This window comes from Canis lupus, chromosome 10, assembly GCF_003254725.2.
Source record: "Canis lupus dingo isolate Sandy chromosome 10, ASM325472v2, whole genome shotgun sequence".
In the NCBI taxonomy this organism is placed as follows: domain Eukaryota; kingdom Metazoa; phylum Chordata; class Mammalia; order Carnivora; family Canidae; genus Canis; species Canis lupus.
Window position 1 is genome coordinate 20684822 of NC_064252.1, and position 22235 is coordinate 20707056.

The window sequence follows — 22235 nt, forward strand, 5'->3', positions numbered from 1 at the left end:
TATTTATGATAGTCACACACAGAGAGAGAGAGAGAGAGAGGCAGAGACACAGGCAGAGGGAGAAGCAGGCTCCATGCACCGGGAGCCTGACGTGGGATTCGATCCTGGGTCTCCAGGATCGCGCCCTGGGCCAAAGGCAGGCACTAAACCGCTGCGCCACCCAGGGATCCGTTTGATAAGTTTTGACCTATGGATACACCTGTGAAACCACCACCATAATCCAGATAACAAACATATCCATCATGCCCAAAAGCTTCCTTGTGCCCTCCTGTAATGTCTCCTCCTGTCCTCCACATTCCCGTCCCACTGACCCGCATCTTCTAGAGTTTTATACAAATGGAATTATACAGGATATGCCCATTTTGTCTGGCTTCTTTCACTCAGCATAATTACTTTGAGATTTGTCCATGTTGTCATGCATATCAATAGTTCATTTTTTTATTGCAAGGTAACATCCCAATATATGGCTAGCCACAGTTTGATTATCCATTTACCAGTGATGGATATTTGCATCGTTTCCAAGTTTCGGTTATTATAAATAAAGTAGCTCATGAACACTCACGTACAGTCTCTGGATGGACATACGCTTTCTTTTCTTTGGCTAAATACCTGGTCACGGAATTGCTGGGTCATACAGCAGGTGTTTGGTTAACTTTTTAAGAAACTGCCAATGTGTTTTCCAAAGGGTGTGTGTTGTTTTAGATTCCCTCCAGTGGTGTAGGAGAGCTTCAGTCCCTCCACACCACAGCCAACACTTAGTACGAACGGTCCTTTTCATCTGAGCCATTCTAAAGGGTAGGTCATGGTATCATACCATCACTGTGAAAGCCGTGGACATTAGCACAGGGACTGTGGGCTTAATTTGCACTCCCCCGATGACTAATGATATGGAGTATTTTCACACTGCTGTCCATACACCTTCTTTGGTGAAATGTCTGTTAAATCTCTTGTCCATTTATAAAACTGGGTTATTTTTCTTATAGGTGAATTTTCAAGAGGTTTTTTTTTCTGTATTCTGGATATAAGTCTTTTATCAGGTTTATGCTTTATAAAAATTTTTTTTCTCAGTCTATAAATTGTGTTTTCATTCTCCTAAAGCTGTCCTTTGAAGAGCAAAAGTTTCATTATGATGAAGTCCAATTTCTCAACTTTTTATTTTACAGATCGTGCTATTGGCGTCATATTTACAAAATCTTTGTCCAACACAAGGTCATAAAGATTTTCTCCTGTGCTTATTTTAGAAGTTTCATATTTTACATTTAGATCTATAATCTACTTTGGGTTAATTTTTGTATACAGTGTGAGATACGGATCAAAGTTCACTTTGAGCATACAGACAGTCAATTGTGCTGGCACAGTTTGTTGAAAAGACTGTCTCAACAGATTTCTTGACAGAATTACCTTTGCACCTTTGTAAAAAAATCAGTTGGTTTTATTAGTAATGATTGTAGACTTTTATCTAATATTGTTTCTAGGGGATCCCTGGGTGGCTCAGTGGTTTAGCACCTGCCTTCGGCCCAGGGCATGATCCTGGAATCCCAGGATCGAATCCCACATCAGCCTCCCTGCATTGAGCCTGCTTCTCCCCCTGCCTGTGCCTCTGTCTCTTTCTCTCTCATGAATAAATTAATAAAATCTTTAAAAAATATTTTTCTCTATATATTAAATAATCATATGGGTTTTTTTTTCATTCTGTTAAAATTGTAAATTACATGAGTTTTTTACTGTCAAACCATCCTTGCATTCCTGGGCTGACCCCACTTGGTTATCATCTCACATTCTTTTTATATATTGTTGAATTCAATGTCCTAAAATTTTGTTTGGAATTCTTATATCTATGTTCACAAAGGATATTAGGCTTTAGTTTTCTTTACTTGTAATACCTTTGTCTAGTTTTGGTATCAGACAATGCTGGTAGAATTTGAGTGGAATTCATATTATTTATTCCTTAGATATTTGGTAGACTCTACTAGTGAAGCCATCTGAGCTCAGAGTCTCTTGGAGGGAGGGTTTTTAAATACAAATCATATTTATTTAATAGATGTATGGCTTGTCAGGTGATCTATTTCTTCATGAGTTCAGTTTTGGAAGTAATTTGTCCTTTTCATCTGAGTTGTCAAATGTACTGGCATAAAGTCATTTACAAATCCTCTTGTTATCCTTTTGATACCTACAGAATCTGCAGTGGTGTTGCCCCCTCGTTCCAGATAAATATTTGTCATTTGTGTCTTTTCTTTATTTTCTAGATCAGCTAGGCTATAGCTTTATCAATTTTATTTATCTTCTCAAAGAACCAGCTTTGTGTTTCATTGGTATTCTCTACTGCATTTTTGTTTTCTTTCTTTTTTAAAAATGATTTTATTTATTTACTTGACAGAAAGCAAAGAAGCCCAAGCAGGGGGAGCAGCAGAAGGAGAAGGAGAAGCAAGCTCCCCACTGAGCAGGGAGCCCAATGCAAGACTCAATCTCAGAACCCTGGGATCATGACCAGAGTGGAACGCAGCCACTTAACTGACTGAGCCACCCAGGTGACCCCATTTTGGTTTTCTATTCACCAATTTCCACTCTGATCTTTATTATTCCCCTTTTTCTGCTTACATTTGATTTAATTTGCTTTTTGTTTTCTAGTTTCTTAAGATCGTTGAGTCCTTTCTTCTTTTCTAATGTTTAGCGCTATAAATTTCCACCTGAGTACTGCTACAGCAGGATCCCACAAATTTCCATAGGTTGCTTTTATTTACATTCAGCCCAAAGTAATTTCTAGTTTCTTTTTTTGATTTCTTTATCAACCCACGGATTATTGAGAAATGTGTCATTTAGTTCCCAAATATTTCTTGGTTGTCCAATCACGTTTATATTATTGATTTCTACCTTAATTCCATTATAGTCAGAGAATCTAATTTGTGTGACTTGAATATTTAAATTTATTGAAACTTGTTTTATGGCCCAGAATATGATGTATCTCAGTAAACGTTCTACACGTGTTTGAAAACAGTGTCTATTCCACTATGGTTGGGTGGAATGTTCTACATATAAATGTCAATTAGATCAAGTTGATGTTCAAATCTTCTGTATCTTTGCTGCTATTCTCTATATTTGTTCTATGAATGATCTCTGACTTTAACTGCATATTTGTCTATTTCTCCTTGCAGTTCTCAGTTTTTGCTTCATGTACTTTAAAGCTCTGTTATTAGAGGCATAAATGTTTACAATTGTTAAATCATTCCAGTGATTTGACCTCATTTTCAAATATTTTTTCTGTCCCTCACTTTTATTCAGGGTCTCCAATTATACATATATTAAGCTTCTGTTGTACTGTTCACTGATGTTGTTCTCATTTTTTTAAATTCTTTTTTTTTCTCTGTGTGTGTCATTTTATTTACCAATGCTAGGCCTTCAAGTTCACGAATCTTTTCTTTTGCAATGTCTACTCTGCTATTAATCCTACCTGGTGTATTTTTAACCTCAGATAGTGTAGTTTTCACTATAAAGTTCAATTCAGGGGATCCCTGGGTGGCGCAGCGGTTTGGCGCCTGCCTTTGGCCCAGGGCGCGATCCTGGAGACCCGGGATCGAATCCCACGTCGGGCTTCCGGTGCATGGAGCCTGCTTCTCCCTCTGCCTATGTCTCTGCCTCTCTCTCTTTCTCTCTCTGTGGCTATCATAAATAAATAAAAATTAAAAAAAATAAATAAAGTTCAATTCATATCTTTTGTTATATCTACTTAACTTTTTGAATACCTAAAATAGAGTCATAATAACTATCTTCACATAATTCTCTGGTAAATCTAATATCTTTTTGAGTTCCAGATAGATTTCAATTCATTGGTATTTTCCCTCCTGATTATGCACCTTCCTTTCTTGCTTCTTGGCATATCTAGTAATCTTTCAGGTATTTTGATTTCAGTTTATTCAGTGCTACATAGTTTTATATTCCTATAAATACTCTTGAGCTTTATTCTAAGATGCAGTTAATTTATTTGGGAAAAGCCTGATTCTTTTGTGTCTTATTTTTGAATTTGTTAGGTAGGGCCACAGCAGTATGTGTTCTAGTGTAATTATCCCCCACTACCAAGACAAGATCCTTCTGAGTACCCTATCCAATTCCCTTTGAAGTCTGAGGTTTTCCGGACTGGCAGGTGAAAGAGGCTCTCTTCCCGGCCCCTTGGAAATGCCAGGCACTATTCCTAGCCCAGTGTGAGTGCTGGGCACTGTTCCCATTCATCCTCTTGGATGGTTCTTTCCCTGGCCTCCAGTAGTGCTGCTCACATGCACGCACCAATCAGCACCTCAGCAGATCTATGGAGTTCTCTCTATGTATCTCTCTATGTATGGCTTTCTCCTCTGGTACTTTGCCATGGGAATGCTAGACATTTCAGTTTCTCTGGACTCTCAGCTACGCCTCCTCACCTAAGGGATGTTCCTCCCCAGCACGGCCTGCCAGATCTTGAGTCACACCTCTCACCTTTGCTATTTCCCCCTCACAACATCAGTGCCATTCATTGCCTGATTCCAATGTCTTGAAAAACATTGCTTCATATAATTTGTTTGGACTTTTCATAGTCTCAGGCAGGAGGGTAAATTAGTCCCTGCTATTCCACTTTGGACAACAGAGCCAATCAGTTTTCAGCCATGGAATAAATGAATTGATTATAAGGCCATAGTCAGGACTTCTTCATTCTAAAAAATCCATGTCCCCTTTTGATAAATAGAAATATCTCATATCCTCTTTTAATATTGTTTTGAGTTTTTAAGTAAATTAATTACTAGACTCTACTTTGAAAATCCACCTCTTCCACAGAGATCCTGCCAAGCCTCCTTGGGTCTATACCTGAGATTCTGCTATAACTCCTTGGGTAAGTACCCATGATTCTGACATATCTCCTGGATTTACTTGAGGTCCTGATACAGCTTCCAGGATTTTGGAACATCTCCTTCCCCTCACATACACTCAAATCCCTGCTTAGACTCAAATACTAAGATCTAAAAATCCATATTTATCAAGAATAATTAGGATTGTTCAGAATTCATTTTTAATCTTGCAGGGCATAGTACTTTCAAAATTTCACATACCACATTGTTGTCACTTCTGACATAACGTTAAGATTAACAAGTGCTGAATAAATAGGGAGGGCAGGACACTAATGGGCTATTAAACAGATTATTTTTTTAAAATGTACTAAAGGGATCACAAAATGATAAAAGGATTCATCCACTAGGAAGATATGACAACCCTAAATATATATGTACTGAACAGTCAAACCTTAAAACATGTGAAGCAAAAACTGGTAGTGCTGGCAGGAGAAACAGATGCCTCCACCATTATAGTGGGGACTCGAACTTCCCTCTTAGCAATTAAAAGGATTGCATTAGAGGAAGCCAGGAAGGTTATAGATCTGAGAAACATCATTGACCAGTAAGCTCTGAGTCACATACATAGAACACTCCATCCAACAACAGCAGAATAAACTATTTTTTTTTAAGCACCCATAGAACACTCACCAAGATAGATCACATCCTGGACTAGTAAACAAACTTCAACAAACTCAAAAGAATTGAGAGCTTACGGTACGTATTTTCTAATCACAATGGAATCAAAGTAGAAATTGAAAACAGACAATTCGAAAATCTCTAAGTATTTGAAAATTAATCAATACACTTCTGAGTAAACCAGAGGTCAAGAGAAAGTTGCAAAGGAAACTTAAAAATACATAGACCTGAATGAAAGAGAAAAATATCAAAATACATTAGATGAAGTGAAAGCAGTGCTGTGAGGGCAATTTATAGTACTAAATGCTTACAACAGAGAAGCTGAAAGGCTCAAAATCAATTATCTAAGTTCATACTTCAAGAAACTCAAAAAATAATAGCAAAATAAGCGCAAAGCAAGCAGAAGGAAGAACATAATAAAGGTAAGAACAGCAATCAAAGAGATTAAAATCAGGGAAACCATAGAGAAAAGCAATGAAACAAAAGGCTAATTCTTTGACTAAGAAATCAATAAAATTGATAAACCCCTAGAAAGACTGACAAAAATCAAAAAGACCAGAAAAAAATCAGATATCAGAAATGAAACAGGATATCATTACAGACCCTGCAACAAGTTAAAGGTTAACAAGAGACTGGTATAAATAATTTCAGGCTCATAAAATCAACAACTTGGAAAGAATGGGTCAATTCCTCGAAAACTACAAACTATCAAAACTTAAGCAAAATGAAAAAGACAATCTTAATAGATCTATAACCATTTAAAAATTGAATTTGTGATTTAAAAAGAAATCCTGAAAAAATAAATTTCCAGGCCCAGTTGGTTTTACTAGAAAATTCTGTCAAACATTTTTTTTTAAAGATTTTATCTTTGGAGCACCTGGGTGGCTCAATTGTTAAGCATCCAACTCTCGGTTTCAGCTCAGGTCATGATCTCAGGGTCCTCAGGGTCCCTGTGTTGAGCTCTGTGCTCAGTGGGGAGTCTGCTCAAAGATTCTCTCCCTCTCCCTTTGTCCCTCCCCCCACTCACACACTCTCTCTCAAAATAAGTAAAGAAATCTTAAAAAAAAAAAAAAAAGAAGATTTTAAATAACCTCCACATCCAATGTGGGGCTTGAACTTACAACCCCAAGATCAAAAGTCGCATGCTCTACTGACTAAGCCAGCCAGACACTCCTCTGTCAAACATTTAAAAAAGAATTAACACCACACCAATTTCCTACAATCTCTTCCAAAATATAGAGGAGAAAATTCATTTTCATGAAGCCAATATTACTCTGATACCAAAACCAGCAAAGACAGTACAACAATAGCAATAGACAAAAAGCTGCAGACCAATAAATACTATTTGTGATCTTAGACATTGAAATTGTCAATAAAACATTAGCAAGTCAAATCCAAAAATACATAACAAGAATTATACACAATGATCAAGTGAGATTTATTCCAGGAATGCAAGGCTGGTTTAACATTTGTAAACCACTCATTGTAACTCACCATATCAACAAACTAAAGAAGAAAAATCATATGATCATATTAACTAATGCAGAAAATGTATTTTATAAAATCTAACCCTCATTAATAAAAAATTCTCACCAAGTTTGGAATACAGAAGACCGATTTCAACTTGATAAAGAATATCTACAAAAACCCAACATCCTCCTTAATGATGGAAGCTGAGTGCTTTTCCCCAAAGACTAGGAACAAGGCAAGGATGTCCACTCACACTACATTTGTTCGACATAGTGCTGGAGGTTCTAGCCACTATAATAAGGCAAGAAGAGGAAATAAAAGGCATATGAAATGAAAGGAAGAAATAAAACAGTTCTTACCTGCTGATGACATAATTGTCTAGGTAGAAAATCCCTAGGAACCTATGAAAAACCTCTTGGAACTATAAAGTGAGTTCTTCAAGGTTGCAAGATCAACACATAAAAATAAACTATATATCTATCTAGTAACAATACATGCAGAAGTGAAATTATAAACAATGCCACTACAGTCACTCCAAAGAAAATAAAACACTTAAATATAAGCTTAGCAAAACATACACAGGATCTGTATACTGAAAATTAAAGTGCTGATGAAAAAAATAATCAAAGAAGATCTAAATAAAGAAGAAACATACCATATTCATGGAATTGGAGACTCAACAATAAAGATATTAATTCTCCCCAAATTATGGGTTTAATATAATTCTATCAAAAACCCAGCAAGATATTTTGTAGACATAGACAGGCTTACTCTTAAATTTAAATGGAAAGGCACATGCCCTAGCAAGGCTAAGATAATCATGAAAAAGAAGTATAAAGTGTGAGACATGACTCTACTTAATATTAAGACCCAGTCAGTAATCAACACAGTGTAGTATTGGTGAAGGGACAGACACATAGACCAAGGGAACAGACTAGGAAGCCCTGAAATAGACCCACACAAATATACCAAACTTTTGACAAAAATAAAACAATTCAATAGAGGAATGCCAGCCTTTTAACAAATGGTGCTGGAGTAAGTGGACATCCATTTAAAAAGAGAAAAGAAAAAGAATGTCAATCCAAATCTCAAACCTAAGTCTTACACAAGAATTAACTCAAGGTGGATCATGGACTTAAATGTAGCATCATATAAATCATAAAACTTTTAGGAAAAAATGCATCAGAAAAATTTCAGGATCTACAGCTACCTAAAATGTTCTTAGGCTTGATACCAGAAGTGTGATCCCTAAGGAAATTGATCCTCATCAAAATGGAAAATATTTGGTCTGTAAAAGATTCTGTGAAGAGCATTCTGGGTGAAAATATCTGCAAATTGCATATCTGACAGAGAACAAGTATCTTGAATATATAAAATAACAATAAAACTTAACAATAAAAAAATAAAAATCTAACTAGAAAATGAGTAAAAGACAGGAAGAGGGGTTTTATCAAAGAAGATGAGCAGATGGCAAAACATGCACATGAAAAGATGCTTCGCATCATTAGCCACCAGGGATTTGCAGACAAAAACCACAATGAGATATCTCTGCACACCTATCAGAATGGCTAAAATAAAAAATAGCACCAACACCAAATGCTGGTAAGGATGCAGACAAACAGGATCACTCAGATATTGCTGGAGGGAACAAAAAACAGTATAGCCACTTTGGAAAACAATTGGCCATTTCTTATAAAGCTAAACATACAACTACCATATGATTCAGCAGTTACACTCCTGGACACTTATCTCAGTGAAACGAAAACTTATGTCACACAAAACCCTGTATACACACCAAAAGTGGCGAAAGAAAAAAAATAAGTTTGATATCAAAACTTGAAATCTTTGTGTTATAAACACCACCAGCAAGAACATGAAGACAACTCACCAAATGGGAAAACAGATTTGTAGATCGATCATCGAAGACATTTGTATCCAGAACATATAAAGAACTCTTACAACTCAACAGTAAAAAGACAAAATATCCCAACTTAAATAAGGGCAAAGAATTGGATTAGACATTTCTCCAAAGAAAATGTTACAAATGGCCAAACAATGGTGAGCTAGCACTCCACACCTGCTAGGATGGCTCTTTCATCAACAAGACAATCACAAGACTTGGTGAAGACACGGAGAAACCGGAATCCTTATACACTGCTGGTGAGACTGTAAAATGATGTAGCTCCTTGGAAAAACACTTTGGCAGTTCTTTGGGAAAGTCAGCAGAGTCACCATGTGACCCAGGGATAATTCCACTTTTAGAACAATGAAGACCTACGTGTACATGAAACTTGTATCTAAAGTGTTCCTGGGAGCCTCATGCATCACAGCCCACGTGAAAAGTATCCAAGTGTTCATCAACTGATTATAGGATACATAAAAGGCACTATACACAATGTACTACATTATCTATATAGTACTTTTGGCAATAAAAAGAACTGAGGCATGATTGATGGTATTCCACGAAGGACCCTGGGAAATATTATGCTTCAGGGAAAAAGCCAGTCACAAAGGACCACATATTGTAGGATTCCATTTCCGCAAAATGTCCAGTGTGTGCAAAGTATAGAGACAGAGAGTGGATCTGCAGTTGTCCAGGGCTAGACGGGGCACGGCGGGGGCAGGGGAGAGGAAACGGGGTGACTGCTGATGGGGACTGGGGACGTGATTCCTCTCAGGGGCGATGAGAATGTCCTAAAATTAGATTGTGGTAAATGGTGCTGCAATCCCATAAGCAGAATGAAAACCATGGAATGTTTTGCACACTCAAGCCAGTGTTGTATGATACGTAAACTGCATCTCAGTGGAGCTGTTGCAAACAAAAACAGAAACCCTGACCACGAATGCTCACAGCAGTTTTACGCATCATAACCCATACCCGGGAACTACCCGGATGTCCTTCGGTGGGTGCATGGTCCAGAAACTGCAGAACGTCTGTACCATGGAACACACCATGGCAATAACAAGCAGTGACACCCAACAACCTGGACAGATCTCATGGGAATCGTGGTGAGTAGAAAAAAAAAAAAAAAAAAAAAAAGCCAATTCCCAGAGGTTACATACCCCAGGACGCACCGTATAACATTCCTGAAATGACAGAGTGATGGAAATGGAGGCGACGGGATTGCCAGAGACGAGGAAGAGGCAGGGGTGGGAGGGATCCGCGTGGCTGTATCCGTGGGAGGCCCCCCTGGGTAATAAAAGCATCCTGTATCTTGGCCATGTCACCGCTGAGACTCCCACTGATCCCCTGATTCTGATGCTGCACTATTGTGTTGCAAGAGGAAACCGGGTGAAGTGTACTGGGGCTCTCTTTGTATTATTTCTTACACCTCTCTGTGCATCTACAATGATCTCAAAAATTTTTTTCTTTTCATTTTAATAGAGTTCTAAAAGGGACGTAAGTTAGGAGTGATCACTTGAAGAGGATGTGAGCTAGAGCTCCTCTTTTCTGATCTGCAGCTCTCAGAATCCAAACAGGGCTATAAATGTAGCTGGGACATCTAACGTGCATACCATCTTTTGTGTTTGTTTGCTTTTTTTTTTTTTTTTTTTACTTTTTATTTGGAAATAACTTCACTTGCAGGAAGCTGCACCTACACAAAAAATTAGCCCAAAGAACACTACATACCCTTCACCTCTATCCCATTATGATGATGTCTCTACCAACCCGCCTTGTCCTTCGCTTGTCTTCACGGGTGAGGGGCCACAGAACGTGTGCGTGCACACGCGTGTGAAGCATGGCCCATCTCCCTCAATACTGAGCGACGTGTGCGTTCACTGAGAATCAGGATATTCTCTTTTATCACCCAGTACACTTATCAATTGCAGTTCATTTCACAGACTTTACTCCGTGATTCATGGTCAAAGTTTGTCGGCTGGCCGGCTTATGCCCTGGAGAGCATTTCCCCGCCCCTACAGGATCTGGTCTGGGGTCAGGTACCCCGATCTGTGGTCATTTCTTTTTCACCTGAGTCACCTCCGCAGCTTCTTGTCTCGGATGATATTACATTTCCCTCTCTCCTCCTGTTTTTGAGCGGAACATAGAAGCGGCGTGAATACCTGCTTTTGGTACTAAGGTCCCTCTCGCTAGGCCTCCGTGGAGGGGACAGGCGCACTGTCCCAGGCCACCTTCGGAAGCTGGGACCTTCCGCAGGCTCGAGCCTCTCTGGCAACTTCCAGGCCTTCAGTTTGTCAGTGCGCCAGCTGGAAAGGCTTGTCCAACTTGGAACTGGAGGTTCCCAGGGCTACATAGCTTCGATTCCTATTCACCGGCACACCGAAGGCCGAAAACATAATTATTCTGTATATTCCCAAACAAGAAGGGAGGGGAAAAAACACAAATGAAACCCACCTCACGCTGTTGGGAAGCAGCTGGACACAATTCAGACCTTTAGCTCACACGTGTCACGGTGAACCCAGGACCTTCGCCGGCGCAGAACAAATGCTTTACTAACGGAACGAGAATACAACGTCCGCAGACACGAATGCTAAGGGCACAGGAGCATTCTGTTGAAGGGGAAAAAAATGCAATTTTCTGCTATAAAGTAAAGCTCTGCATGAAAATAAGAGAACGAGGAGACCTAAAGGGTTTATTCATAAGACCCAGCGCTGGGGATTTGAAGCGGGGGCCAGTCCTGTTTCTGGGGTAATTGCTTCTGCGCTTGCGCCGGGCGCTGGAACCTGTCAGAGCAACGATGCTTTATATGCAGAAGGCTGCGCGCGGCCACCCTGCCAGCAAGAGGCCACATCTGAGGCCAAGAGCAGCTGTCACCGTGCCTTGCACCCAGCACGCCCTGATGTAACCTTGCTCTTTTACGTCTGCACAGAGCTACAGCCTTGGGTCCTCTGGACTGTCTGCCTTGTTTGCTGTTTGTTTTGAGAGCCCACATGCGTTCTTCTCAAGTCACTTGCACCCATCCCGTCTCCAGCCCAGTGCAGGCACCGCTCCCCCTGCCCGGACCCCTGCAACAGCCTCCCTAAGGGCCCCCTCGCCACCTGTCTCCCTCCCCGCAGGATCTCACTGCCAGGTGCGTCCTCCAGGACAGCCCTGATCATACCCCCCGCCCCACCCCCCCACTGCCTCCGGGTTCCAAATACCTGCTTTTGCAGGTAAGGGGACAGACCAAAGACAAGCATCGTTCAAGGGCACGTGGCTACTCGGAGGCAGGGCTGGACCCCAAGTTGGGGTTTCCCTGACCCGCCAGAGGTGCAGGGCTCCCCCCTGACCCATGCCACCTTGCTGGCCGGAGCAGCATACCCTCAGGCCCTCTGGAAGCCCCGTCAGCCTCAGGACCCGCCTGCAGCTTCTGTCCGTGGTCCTGGTGACAGCAAGGGGGAGCCTCTAACAGCTCAAAGTGTCCCACCCTCGCACTCAGAGGTCCCCTCCCCCGAGGCTGCTTTCGCACAGAGTACCACCTGACCATGCCCTCAAGGTCTCCACAGTGACCTGCTGCCACCTGTCCTCTGGGACCTCATGTCCTTTTCCTCCTCCTCTCCTCCACATTCCTCTACAGTCACACTTCCTCGTGTTCTTCCTCTCACTCTGCCAGGATACTTCCCATTCTGGTGTCTGCTCAGCCACCCTCACCTTCCATTCCTTCCTCAAACGTCACCTTCTCAGCCTGGCCACCCCTGGCCAGCCCCGGCCACCCTCCCTGGTGCTCTTGACCCGCTCGCCTGCTCCACACGTGTTTCCCCTACACTAAGCATCCTCTAGCACACCAAGCCACGTCTGCAGTCACCGTGCTCATCACCCATCTGACCCTGTCGGAGCCAGCTCTGAAAGGGGATTTTGTGGGTGTTTGCTCGTTCGTGTATCCACAGTGCTTAGACCCACACCTGACATAAAGGAGGAGTGGAGTAAATATTTGATCTTGAAGGAATCAATCTTTCCTTCCCTTCCCTTTCCAAACCCTGCATTCTGGCCAAAATAAACCATGCATCATTTGCTAGAATTGACTCAGGTTTACCAGCTTCTATACCTTATCCTGGTTCTTTGGCTGGAATGCCTCCCATCCTCACACATTTTAGGGGAAGCTCAAATACCAATTCTTTCCAAAAGCCTTCCCAGACCCTCCTGTCTGTCCTCCACACCCCCACAGCTCACGTCCCAGGTACTGACTACTGCCATCCTGCCCAAAGGATCTGGAACTTAAGGTAAAGTTCATGTCTGCCACTGTCCTCTACTATACAAGGCAAGTATCAAATAAAGATCAACTGAATGAATCTAACATTCGTACTAAATTATGAACATTATTCCCTTGCTTACCAAAAAAACCCTCAAATCATTTTAAGGAACTAGCCTATAAAAGGAACACCACACCACCAGTGTCTCTAGGGCAAAGGGTTGGTGTGGAGCTTTTCTAAAGAAACAAGGAGAACGCAACTTATAGTGACAAGAATGCTAAGGGAACAAGATTAATCTGTTTAAGAAAAAAAAAAAAAAGGAAACTTCTGCTGTAAAGTTCATGAAATGCACCATATGACATCCTGGGAGGGGGTGTACCTGGGGGTCTCAAGGCCATTTAAACTGTGTTTAAACAGTGAGTCCACACTGTTCAGCTGACACCTGCAAGATTCCTACATGTGCTTGGTTTCAGATAGCGCTACCCTTCCATGGCACATGAAGCCTCTCAAAGGGAACCAATGCCTTCCCAATACTGCATGTCTCCTCCATGAACATGGTATAACCATTTATTCATTCGAGCTATGTCCAATTTTTGTCAGTAATGCCACTGGTTTTCTGAGTGGAGGTCTTGCACACTTTTTCCTAGATTTATTCTTAGGTATATGATATATACATTATAAATTTGACTTTCAATTAATACACTTTATTATTTAGAGTGGTTTTAGGTTTACATTAAAACCGAGTGGAAAGTACAAAGAATTTCCATAGTATGCCCGCAACACACACACACCCTAAACAATTTTCCTGTTAGTAACATCCTGGTACTTTTGTTACCACTGATAAGTAACATCACTATGTTATTATTAACTAAAGTCTATGGTTTAAATTAGGGTTTACTTTTCTTATTGTACATTCTTTGGGTTTTGACAAATGTATGACATGTATCACTATGATAGTATCATACTGAGTAGTTTCACTGCCTAAAAGTCCTCTATACTTTGCCTAGTCATCCCTTTCTTCCCCCAGCCCCTGGTATACCACTGATCCTTTTACCCCTCTGCAGTTTTGCCTTTTTCAGAATGTCATATGGTTGGAATTATACAGCATGGAAGCTTTTGATTTGACTTCTTTCAGGTTTATGATTTTTACATTTTTTTTTTAGAGAGGGAGAGAGGTGGGAAGAAGAGGGAGAGAGAGAATCGCAAGCAGACTCAGGCTCACAACCGTGAGATCATGACCTGAGCCAAAATCAATAGTTGGACGCTCAACTGACTGAGCCACCCAGGTGCTCCTCAGGTATGTGACATTTTTTTTTAATAATAATAATGCCAGTGGTATCATTTTGCCAAAACGTTTTCCAAAGTGGCTGCACCATTTTATGTTCCTATCATAAGTGTAGGAGAGTCCTTGTTCCACATCTTCAGCCATAGTTGTCAGTCTTTTAAATTTTAATTTCAGTCACTCTAGTTGGTGTATGGTGATATCTCTCTACTTCTTCACTGCTATCTACTGCTGTCAATCTCCATTTCCCTAATGATGATGATGCCAAACATCTTTTCATGTGCTTACTTGCCATCTGATGCCCCTTGTTGAAGAGTCTGTTCAAATATTTTGCTCATTTTTGCTTTAATTCTTAATTGGGGGGCAGCCTGAATGGCTCAGCAGTTTAGCGCTGCCTTCAGCCCAGGTCACAATCCTGAAGACCAGGGATCGAGTCCCACATCAGGTTCCCCACATGGAGCCTGCTTCTCCCTCTTCCTGTGTCTCTGCCTCTCTCTCTGTCTCTCATGAATAAATAAATAAAATCTTTTTTAAAAACTCTTAATTGGTTTGTCTTCTTATTGAATTGTAAGAACTCTATAGATTTCAGATATAAGTCCTTTGATAAATGCTTTGCAAATATTTTCTCCAGGTCTGTGGCTTTCCTTTTCATTTTCTTGTGTCTTTTGATGAGCAAAAGTTTATAATTTTGGTGAAATCCAACTTATTATTTTTCATAGTTCATGCTTTTTGAATCATATATAAGAAATCTTTGCCAAACCCCAAATCACTAAGATTTCTTCCATATTTTCTTTTTGGAGTTGCAGAGTTTTCACTCTTACAATTCGATCTATGACACATTTCAAGTTCCTCTCACCCTCCACCACCTCCTCCTCTTCTTTAATATGGTGTTTGATAAGAGTCAAGATTTGTTCTTTTGCATATTGTTATTCAATTGTTCCAGCACTGTTGAAAAGATTATTTCCCCCATTGAAATGACTTAGCACTTTGTTGAAAATCAACTGACCATACACATAAAATTTATTTCTGAACTTGCTATTCTGTTCCATTTGTCTATTTTCATATCAATACCACACTGTCTTGATTACTGTAGCTCAATAATAATCATTAAAATCAGGGAGTCTAAGTTTTCCAACTGTATTCTCTTTCAAGGTTGTTTTAGTTGCTCTAGGTCCTTTACATTCCTATATAATTTTAGAATCAAGTTGTTAAAAAGGCTTGCCAAAAAGGTTTGCCAAGATTCGATTTTGATCACTTTGAATATGTTGATTGCTTTAGGAATAATTACCATCTTAACAATATTGAGTCTTCTGATTCAAGAGCATGGTATAACTTGCCATTTTTTTAGGTCTAGGTCTTCAAAAATTTCTCTCAGCAATGTTTTGTAGATTTCATTGCACACTGCATGCATTTTTATCCCCAAGCATTTCATATTTTTCTGGTGCCTGGTTACTTCTCAAATATTAAACTAACCTTGTATTCCTGGGCGAGTGGGGGAGATCAACTTTTAGCATGCTGAAGACATCTTTTCATTGTCTTCTGGATGAGAAAATTATCTCTGCTTTTAGTTGAGAAATCTGAGAATTTGGTTAAGAAATGATTTCTGACTTGTTGCTCTTCTGAAAGTAATGTTTTTTTTTAATTGTTTTTAACCTCTAGCTTCTTTTAAGATATCTCTGTTTTGTTTTTTAGCCATTGAACTATAGTGTGTAGACATGGATTTTTTTGGTTTTGTCTTTAATTCTGCCTGCAATTCTGCAGGATTCTTGAATTTGTGAATTTGTGACCTGATATCTTTCATCAGTATTAGAGAGACTTCAGTATCAGTACCAGTATCACTGCAAATATTGCTTCTGCTCCATCCTCTCTTACTTGGCCTCCTACGATTCCAATTATATATACAACAGAGTTCTCTATATTTGTGTTCCATCCTCTTTTCTCTTTGTGCTTCATTTTAGATATTTTTTGACCTATCTTTAATTCCACAATTCTTCCAACAGTTGTTCCTACTCTGCTATTACATCTATCTACAGAATACATAGTTTCAGTTCTTGTATTTTTTACTCCTGTAATTTCTACTTGGGTATTTTTCAAATCAAAATCCTTTCTAGGGCAGCCCCAGTGGCACAGCAGTTTAGTGCTGCCTGCAGCCCGGGGTATGATCCTGGAGACCTGGGACTGAGTCCCGTGTCGGGCTCCCTGCATGGAGCCTGCTTCTCTCTCTGCCTGTGTCTCTGCCTCTCTTTCACTCTCTCTGAATAAATAAATAAATAAATCTTTTAAAAAAATCCTTTCTAAATATATAATTTCGAGTGCTCTACCAAAATTCCCAACCTTGTTGTTTACCTTGAATAAAGTAAGCAAGTTATTTTAAAGTTTATATCTTATAAGCCTAATATTTAGAGTCTTGTGGGTCTGTTTCTATCATCTATCATTTCTCTGGTTCATGAGGTCTTCTCTCCTCACATGCTTGGTTGGTTTTGTGTGTGCCATTCTGTACAAACAGTCATGCCTGACCATGAAAAGGATCATGTGGGCAAAAATTGTGTAAAGTGATTTTACTAATCAATAGTGAAAATTACCACCATGCCCTTTAAAAGTTTTTGGCAAAACATTAAAAACTCTTTCATTATCACTTGTAAATGAACAGAGGAACAAAAAATACAATAAAAAACTAATATGGACTTAGTACAGTACATAGTCCTGTACTTATGTACTTAGTACAGTAATTTAAAACATTAGAAACACTGAAATCCGAGTGTTTCATTTCCTTGCAAAAAACTCACCAAGAGTAGCATGATCTGTGCTTGCCTTCCTCTCATGGTATAACTCACAATTTGGAGTGAGCATCTTTTCTATGCTTTCATAAACTGTTCAACTCCTAAGTTGGGCTGGCTTCCAGCATTTATCTCATGTTCAATGTTGTGAAGTATCGTGGAGACCTCCTCTCATGTGAAGTGTTGTGCTAGGATCACCTTTTCTGGGACCTCTCCATCTTTCCGTATGTGGATAAGTCACTTTTACCAGGTGCCTCTGGCTGCCCATCCAGTCTTCCAATGGCAGCAACCCCACTGCCGGCTGTTTGTCGTGTGACTCCATTTATGTTTGATTCTAATCTTACTCTCAGCATTGCCGCCATTCTTTTATCTGCTGTACCTTTTTCTTCATTGCACCTGCACCGGTCCTCACTGGAGTTTTTCCAGGGCTAGAAAACTTCACTTGGGTTTGTTGCTGGGAGACGAGGGGTCGCCTGTGTGTGAACTGAATGACAGATGCACAGGGCCAATCATAGGCCGATTTTGAGATGAAAGACGGGATTGACCGCTGATTCTCATACACATCTGTTATCTGTATAGTGATTTGAGGACTTCCCGCAGACACTTGGTTCTGGCACCTGGTCAGGAACACCTGAGCCATGTTGTATGGAGCCTAGTGGTATTTAACTAACTGTGGTCATTGGAATTCCTGCATATGCAACTTCAAAGTGATGACTACCTATTTTTGAGAATTTGTTCCTAGAAATAGAGGCCTGGGATGATGCTTTGTTCCTGCTGGCATCTGCCAGGGTCCCAGCAATCTGGGACCACCTTCACCCGGCCTCAAGGATTGAGATGAGTTAGAACTGGGCTCAGCTCGGGAGCAAGCTGATCGATTTCCAGGTCACCTGTATTTCTATAGAGCAGCTTTTTGGGTCCCAACCCAAAGTCTGGGATGTTTTCCAGGGTTTTCTATCATAGGATATTTTTTTAAGATTGTATTTATTCATTCATGAGAGATACAGAGAGAGACAGAGACATAGGCAGAGGGGGAAGCAGGCTCCCCACAGGGAGCCTAATGCAGGACTTGAAGCCAGGACACTGAGATCATGACCTGAGCTGAAGACAGATGCTCAACCACTGAGCCACCCAGGTGTCCCTCTTATAGGTTTTATATCCCAAGTTTAAGTTCTTAGCCTTAGAGACATGTTATTTAGCTTGGTCACTGCTTCATCCATAAATTGGCCAACATAGAGGTACAAAACGACCCCAAACGTCAAGTGTCCATCTTCTCCAGACCTCAGCCAATGGCCTCGCATATCTTTAAAGATTTTGTCCACCTTTTCTAGTTGACTTCCAAACTACTGAGCCATTATCAAAAATGAAGCCCCCAACTTAACATTTTCAAACCACTTAATAGTTGTGAATACCAGCTCTACGGATTGAAAGAGCTGTTTTTCTCTTTATTTTTTTATTTCCAGACCTACCGAGTATTTCCGTACCCTTAAAAAAAAACTCCATAGACTGGCATATGACAACATTTCCTTAAGGTTTTCTTCATATTTCAGGCAATCTTACTCAAATAACATTTTTCTAATAACATTTGAGAACAGAAAAATTGTCATCTTTTCAACAAGCACAAGGCCATAGATCATTAAGTAGAGAGGGAGGCTTTGTTCATTCAACAGATATTTTTAGGAGCCTTCTATACCATGTTCTAGGTACTGCGAGTACAGGAGTATAGGAGCGAGGAAAACCGATAGCTATCCCCGACCCCATGGAGTTACCATTCTAGGAAGGGGAGGCCGATGAGAAGCCAGCAAATAGAGCATCTCCTACGTTGGATGGAGACAAGGCAGGCAGAAGGGGCTGCAGTTAGAAATATGGGGTCAAAAATAAAAATAAAAATAAATTTAAAAAAAGAAATATGGGGTCAGAGAAGACCTCCGCAGGGCGCCTGGGGGGCTCAGGCAGTTGGGCGTCTGCCTTCAGCTTAGGTCATGATCCCAGAGTCCTGGGATGGAGTCCCATGTTGGGCTCCCTGCTCAGCAGGGAGTCTGCTTCTCCCTCCTCCCCTCCCCTGCTCATGCTCTCTCTCTCTCTCTCTCTCTCTCTCTCTCACACACACACACCCACACACACACACACTCTTAAAAAAAGAAAAGAAAAAAATCTCCCCATGTGGGGACTGAGCACAATTAGGATGTCCTTCCTTCCTGCAAACAGGGACAAGGAGCTGGAGAGTCCCATGGGGTCAGGACCCCCGGAACTCCAGCACACTCCACTGCTCACACCCTCAGCAGCAGCAGCAGCAGGAGCTTTGCCCCTGGCATCGGCCTAGCGGAGGGAAAGAAGGAAGCCACCACGCTCTACCACTCACAGTGCTATTACCCGCATCCCTCTAAAACTGTCCCCGCTGTGTGGCTGGGAGACCTCCCCTTCCCCAACCACCTAATGCACCTGCAACTCTGGCTCTGGTCCTAGTTTTTTTCTTTTCTTTCTTTTTTTTTTTTTTTTTTAAGATTTTATTTATTCATTCATGAGAGACACCCAGAGAGAGAGGCAAAGACACAGGCAGAGGAAGAAGCAGGCTCCCTGAGGGGAGCCCCATGTGGGACTTGATCCCAGGACCCTGGGATCATGACCTGGGCCGAAGGCAGATGCTCAACCACTGAGCCACCCAGGCATCCCTGGTCCTAGCTTTTCATCTCTGATACTATAGATTTGTCTTGAGTTGACAGAGCCTGGACAAGAAGCAGGTCACTCACACCTGAGGATGAACAGGAGAGACAGTGATGCCACGATCACAGGACCATGGTGTGGTGCCAAGTAATGGCCCCTGAAGATGTCCACACTCCAGGCCTGGAGCCTACGGATATGTGACCTTGCACAGCGGGGGGGAGGTGCTCTGCAGGTATGATGGAGAGCACCTCATGGGTTGGTTTGTGTGCCCCCTGGCAAAAGATCCGTCCACATCCTACCTCCAGTATTTCAGAATGTGACCTTATGGGAAACAGGGTATTCACAGATATAGTTACGATGAGGTCATTCGGGAGTGGGGTGCACCCTTAATCTAATACAAATGCTGTTTTTTTTTTAATTTTTATTAATTTATGATAGTCACAGAGAGAGAGAGAGAGAGAGAGAGAGAGGCAGAGACACAGGCAGAGGCAGAAGCAGGCTCCATGCACCGGGAGCCCGATGTGGGATTTGATCCCGGGTCTCCAGGATTGCGCCCCAGGCCAAAGGCAGGCACCAAACCACTGTGCCATCCAGGGATCCCTACAAATGCTGTTTTTATAAAAAGTGGGGGCATCTGGACACAGACACACCCACGGAGACCACCGTGTGATGACAGACGCAGAGACTGGACTGATGTGTCTATAACCCAAAGAATGCCAAGCTGGACAGCCACGGCCACAAGTAAGGCAAAGGCAAGGAAGGGCTCCACCCAGAGTCTCAGGGGGGCTCACCCTGGATCACCTGGGGGGCCGATCGAGTCTCCTGAGCCCTGATAAGCCAGGAGAACTCTCTCCGGCTGGGATGAGGCCGAAGGGGAGGTCAGAGAGATTCAGAGTATGAGGACAATTCAACCCGTGTTGCTGATTTCAACCATGAAAGGGCTCGAGCGGAGGGATATGGGCAGACTCTCAAAGCTAAGAACCACCTCCAGCTGACAGCCAGCAAGGACACAGGGAATGTGGAAGCTTCCAAAACTCACCCAATTGTACAGGTGGACAGGCTGAGTTTTACTGCATGTTCAGTATCCCTTAGGAAACCTGGCTTAAGAAAAAAACCCGACCTCAAGCCCATCTCAGTTGCCTGATTTTTAGGTTAGAAAAAATACTTTTTAGGCAGAAAGAGGGAAGCCTGGCACTGGAACCAGCCCAACACACCGCCAAGCCCACAGAAGGCGGCCAGGACTATTTCCCAGGCCAGCCCTGCTCCCACCTGCTGTAACAGGGCTCATGACAGCCCCGGGCCAGATACAGGTGCCTCTTTCCCCACAGCCACGAGGCCAGAAGCCTCCCTGCCTCCCTCGAGGGCCTGGACATCACCCATCATCTGTAACCCTAGGAACGGGGCTTGCATTGGTCTACGGAATAATATGCCTTGTTCACTGCTCTCAAACCCAATGGTGTCAAGCTAACGGCACACGATCCAGCTCCTGTCCCATCAGGTTTGCGTTTCGGGGAGCCCTTATCATCCTTATTTGATTAAGACAGACTTGCTGCTCAGAGGGCTTATCTATTTTTAATACTGGAAGTGCAAGCCGCAAAGGGAAGTCAGACCCCGTAACTAAGCGTACGGTGCCTCATGCATTTAGGTCACTAGATGCAGAATTAGAGTTAATATTCACCTCAGATTTAAATTCTGCTGGAATAAGTGGGTCAAAAGGATTTCACTTGAGCACTTACTGCCTTCAAGATAATCATCGGCACAACCAAGACGGCTTCGGAAATCTCTCGGATAATTGTTTTCCCTCTTGCCTCCTTCCTGACTTCCTTCTTTCAACGAAAGGAGATACTGAATTTTAAAAACAAATATTTATCGAGTCACCCATTCAGTCCACTGTGTAGACTCTGGCATTATTTGCTTTGGGACCTGCCTCCCCTCTCAGCCTGGGAGCCCTCCTCGTCACGGAACGCAGCACTTCCTATAAGGGCAGGTAACCATTCGTGTTCTTTCCCCTGCTTCCCCAGCGCCTAGAACACCGCCTGGCACAACGTAGGCCCTCAGTAAATATTTGTCCAATAAACCGCCTGAGCTTGGAAATCAAGACCGAAGCACCCAGCAAACAGTTGCTGTGGTGAGGGTGGAACGTGTCAGGTCGGAGAGCCTTCCAGCTGCCGTAGGGTTGCCGTGTCTGCAGGACCAAACCCTGTGTCTGGTCTGGGGGAGGGTGCTGGGGGCGTGATGAAGGAGGTGGCACTTGGTTGAACCCCGAGGGACCCTCATTGGAGGGTGGCCCGCCAGGAGCGCGGCTTACCAGGCTGGTCACACGGCCCAAATCAGCGGCACCTTGGGGACGGTGCTGAGCGGATGGGGAGTGAGGCAGCTGTGGCTACAGGCACCAGGCGTCCGCGTCTCACGGGGCAGTGACTTCCA

General features: G+C 42.1%; 1 protein-coding gene across 9 annotated transcripts in view; it reads right to left on the reverse strand.

Moving 5' to 3' along the window:
• Positions 1-22235, reverse strand: part of PPARA (peroxisome proliferator activated receptor alpha) — a 72947-nt gene that overhangs the window by 42802 nt on the left and 7910 nt on the right. For 5 of the 9 annotated variants that reach the window (XR_004803210.2, XR_004803211.2, XM_035696252.2 and 2 more), the window contains exon 2: positions 11314-11468. The exons of the other annotated variants lie outside the window; for them this stretch is intronic. The gene's annotated coding sequence lies outside the window, so the exon portion shown is untranslated. The remainder of the gene's footprint in view (positions 1-11313; positions 11469-22235) is intronic. 9 annotated transcript variants of the gene reach the window in all.